The following is a 4,883-nucleotide window of genomic DNA, read 5'->3' as shown; positions in this document are numbered from 1 at the left end:
CCATCTAGCATCTTTTCTGGTAATAACCCCCTTATTCTTATCAGGTCTTAGAAAGTGCACCTTGATCTTACCAAAGAGGGTATCATGTATTTTGACCACTTCCCCCAGATCCTTAGGAGAGGCATTAGCCAGTTCCATAGCTAGAATGGCTTGATCAGTTTCACTGTTGATAATATCAATAGCCTGCTGATTTCTCGCTACAGTGTCCCAACGTAGCCTACGCATATTGTTCTCGGGGATAATGGACGGAGGAACTAATTCTTTCGTGCAGCTAGAGTTTGATTCAGCAGGCCACCATTTGTGAGTCACACATAGGGGGTTATGGTCACTCTCAGATCTTATAATGACTTCCATATCACAAAGGGCAGGCCACAAATGCAAACTGCAGATCACATAGTCAATTCGACTTTTGTGCCTCCCATTGTCGAAAGTTGGTGAACCAATTCTATCCCTAGCTGTTCTCCCGTTCGTAGCTCTCAAGCCTTTTTCAAGACACAGTGCATTAATAGCTATAATGTCCTCTGTCCAACGGGAGACTGGTTTCAGTTGCAGTTCAGGGATGCCCCAAAAGGAATCCTCATCAGCACCAGTGAAAGCATCTCCCGCAACCAATGGCTCAAACGTCCTATTAAGGTCTCCTGCTATAACAATGTTATTTTTAATGGAGTGCTCCTCAATAAGGTCGGCCAAGGTTAATAATGTTTCAGATCGACCTTTGGAACTCCTAATATAAATATTGTAAATATCAAGTGACCCTGTTCTATCATTAGAAATCCTAATAAGCTGGATATCATTATGTCCAATAGCTATGTTTTTAACTGAGAGATTTAGTGCCTGTCGAATCCAGATAGTAAGCCCCCCCATAGGTCTACCTTTCGGACCCTTGACGGCTGACACATAAAAATTCAAATAGCTTAATACAAAGACAGGATCGCATGCCCAAGTCTCCTGGAATATACAGATATCAAATTGGGTAACAAAACCAAGCCAGTCCCCACAATCGAGCTTGGATGTCAGACCAGCTATATTCCAGGAGAGTAGGTTAGCAACCCCTGACAGACGACCCTGGTGTAATCCAGGAAAAAAGTTTGGTACACAAGCCTCACCATCTGCTTGGACTAGCGAGTTATTCAACAAATCATTGGTAAGGCAATTAACATTCTGGGTAGGTAAGCTATCCAAATTTTGATCCCCATTAGCTAGTGGTACTGGGCTTAGTTTTATAGAAAGTCAATCACAGTCGTCAAGATTGGAAAAGGCTGAAAATCTATTCTCTAGATTTAGACCCCACTCTGGCTGCTTCACTTCCCTCCGCCCTTTTGTTGGAACAACGTTCCACTTAGTTTTTAGCATTGTTTTATTAGAGACCCTCCCACTACACTGATAGAAGAAGTCTAAAGTGAGTGGAATGATTTCAGTCGATCTCCGCTGCGGAGGTAGAAGGTTAGGTAGAATATTGGCCAAAACCTCTGGGTCAGAAAAATGTAGGATGACACAGTCACCCAAAAACTTCTTTGTGCTATTGCCTATCCACCTCACCCTTCTAGCCTTTACTATTTCGTCAGCCAATTGGTGCTTACCCCTAGGAGTTATTACCATATTATTTGTTAACCAATAAAGTGCTTTAGACAATAGGGATGAGGTAGATTCTTCCTGACCAGACTGCAAGAGAGGAACATTGGCTAAAACCAAGACCAAAGGAGAGGCCTCAACTATCAGCTCTACCGCACCATTTACAGATTCTGGGGCGGAGGATGGATCTGGAGGAACATCTTTATTCTCTGCACTATCTAATATGGATATCAAGGGAGCCACCGAAGGAGCTGGTAGTGAGGAAGCCCCACCGCCCACCAAAGAAGAAGAGGCCTTTCTGGACTCAACCCTACTAGAAACAGCATCTGGTAGTTTGCCTACCTCAGATAAGGTTTGATTCAGTAAACCCCCAAGGCGATTCACTTCTTTAGTGAGTTTATCAATTCTGCCTAACAGCGGATTAACAATGTCCTTTATCTTAGTGTCCATCATACTCAATAAATTCTTAAATTGACCACTAGTAAGAGACAAAGAAACGTCATCCAGAGTGTCATTTTCTTCCCTAGTGGATTTGCTAGGGGGCGATGCAATCTTTTTGCGGCTTGATCTGAGCCCAAATCGTTTTGGCTGTGGCTGTGGCTTTTTAGCCCCTCTGGTGGAGCGTGGAGCAGGCACCGGAGTGGGGGCTTTATCCTCGGGTAGTTGTTGATCAGTCTCCGTCTCACTCTCGCTGTCTAGCTCAATCAGAACCGACCGGTTCATTACAGTGGTATCAGCTTGGTCAGATTCACTTACAGGTGGACAGCAGGAGCTAGGTTGCTCTGAGGACTCGGCAAAAACTGAAGCCGGCGAAGTTGGTGAACTCAGGGCAGACGGTGAACTCAGGCCAAGAGAAGATCTCCTGTCACTATTGATTTTAGCAACTACCTGAAAGATATAGTTGTCCATAGTGTTTTTTGCAGGGGATAACTTTTTGCCGGGCATATTTCACAAACAAAACAATGCTTTTCAGAAGGACGGGGTAAAACAGGTGCTCCAAGAGTCAACAATTCAAATCAGTAAATAACCCCCAGCTAAAACACAGGCTCACCTCCTTAGATCAGGTTTTCGAGCAGAGTAACGGGCCCAACCCAACCTTGTCCAGCCTCAGACGGCCCGCCCTTTGCCCGGGCTTCGCCCGGCGCTTCAGCGCGCTCCCGCGATGCGGTACGTGATGTAAATAAATAGGCTCGAGAGTGTTCTGGGGGCGGGGCACCGAGTCAGCGCGGACCAGGTGTGCTGTGCAGGCAGGGACTCCTGGGAGAGCGAGTCCCTGCTACAGCCCCGGTCTCTACCGCCGACTGCAGATGGATCCTTGAGGCAAGATGGAAGTGCCCCCGCTGTTTTCCTCCGTCGAGACTGTGAGCTAGGAAATGCTCCCAACAGCCGGTAGTGGCCCTAAGCACGACGCGGCACCCGCGCAGCGGGTGCGGCTAGGAGTGATGCTGGCAGGAGAAGGCGTCCACAGTGACCACAAGTGAGCCCTCTGCAATTTTATTAGAGTCCCACAGGCAAGTCGTAGAGCAGGGCTTTTCACTGCCTGCAAGGTTCCCGGGGGCGGGGCACCGAGTCAGCGCGGACCAGGTGTGCTGTGCAGGCAGGGACTCCTGGGAGAGCGAGTCCCTGCTACAGCCCCGGTCTCTACCGCCGACTGCAGATGGATCCTTGAGGCAAGATGGAAGTGCCCCCGCTGTTTTCCTCCGTCGAGACTGTGAGCTAGGAAATGCTCCCAACAGCCGGTAGTGGCCCTAAGCATGACGCGGCACCCGCACAGCGGGTGCGGCTAGGAGTGATGCTGGCAGGAGAAGGCGTCCACAGTGACCACAAGTGAGCCCTCTGCAATTTTATTAGAGTCCCCCTAATTTAGTAACTATCTTAGGATGGCGCTGGCAGCTTGCCGGCGCCATCATAAATTAGTTACAACAGGCCAGCAAGGCTTGAACTTTTGCCCCCGGAATCCGCCGCTCGCGGATTGCGAATTTTCGGTAAATTCGCGAGAGTTCGCGGATCGCGGATTTACCGAAAATTCGCAAAATCCGCGAGCGTAGCGGATTTTGCGCTCATGCTTACCGATGAAGGGCAAATGGTATTCCGCCAGTGCATATTAGTGTCAAGGAGGGTGCTTCTTTGCCAAGACTGCCTCAGTATAACATTTCTAAAGAAGGAGAAGAAGCACTTACACGCATTGTTCACGATTTGATTAAAGTGGGGGTTGTGGAAGAAGTTCCATACAATGTGTGCGATTATTCCCATTTTTAAAAAAGATACTGACACTAAGATTTATAGATTTATCATTGACTTGAGAGAAGTAAACAAGATTGTAGTACCGCAGTACCCTGTGGTTTCTGATATAACGACACTACTTACTTTGGTTCCTCCGACAGCAACTACATTCTCTGTTATAGACTTGAAGAATGCTTTATTTTCGATCCCTATTCATCCTGGAAGTCGATATTTGTTCGGTTTCACTTTGAATAACCAATCGTATAGATTTTGTAGAGTTCCTCAAGGCTATACTGAGAGTCCTAGTATTTACAGTCAAGCATTAAAGAGACAGCTTGATTCCTTTACTTTGCCTGAAGGAGTGGCTCTCATACAATATGTCGATGACATCTTGTTGGCAGCTGATATGCCTGAGCAGTGTGAAAAATGTACCTTGTCCTTGCTTTCTTTTCTTGCTACACACCACCATAAAGTATCACGGAAAAAATTGCAATATTGTAGACTGAAGGTGACCTATTTAGGACACCTTCTGTTTAAGGAGGGCCGTGCACTGACACCAGATCGTATTCAAGCAATTTTAGACACCCCAGTACCTTCCACACAGAAAGATGTCCGTGCCTTCATTGGTTTGACTTCGTTTTGTAGGCAATGGATATTGGGTTTTTCACACATTGTTAAACCTCTGCTAGCACTTTTGACTAAAAACACTCCGATTCCCCTTCCATGGACAGATGAATGTCAAGTTAAGACAAGCTCTTTGCTCTACACCAGTGTTAGGCACACCAGATTACATGAGGCCTTTACACTCTATGTACACGAGAAAGATGGATGTGCATTGTCAGTTTTAGTACAGACACATGGTGACAAGCAGCATCCCTGTGCATATTTTTCTACAGTTCTCGGTCCTATTGCTCGTGCGTTGCCTGGATGTTTCCGTTCAGTTGCAGCAACAGCTGTGTCTATACGTCATAGTGAAGGGATAGTTTTGTCACACAAACTGTTGGTGCTAGTACCCCATGCAGTAGATGCCCTTTTTGAATCAGACTAAGACACAACACTTAACTAGTTCGCATTTGACAGGATACAAA

This window comes from Lissotriton helveticus, unplaced genomic scaffold, assembly GCF_964261635.1.
Source record: "Lissotriton helveticus unplaced genomic scaffold, aLisHel1.1 SCAFFOLD_420, whole genome shotgun sequence".
NCBI classification, from domain to species: Eukaryota; Metazoa; Chordata; class Amphibia; order Caudata; family Salamandridae; genus Lissotriton; species Lissotriton helveticus.
The sequence above is the reverse complement of the archived record's forward strand: the minus strand, read 5'-3'. Positions refer to the sequence as shown.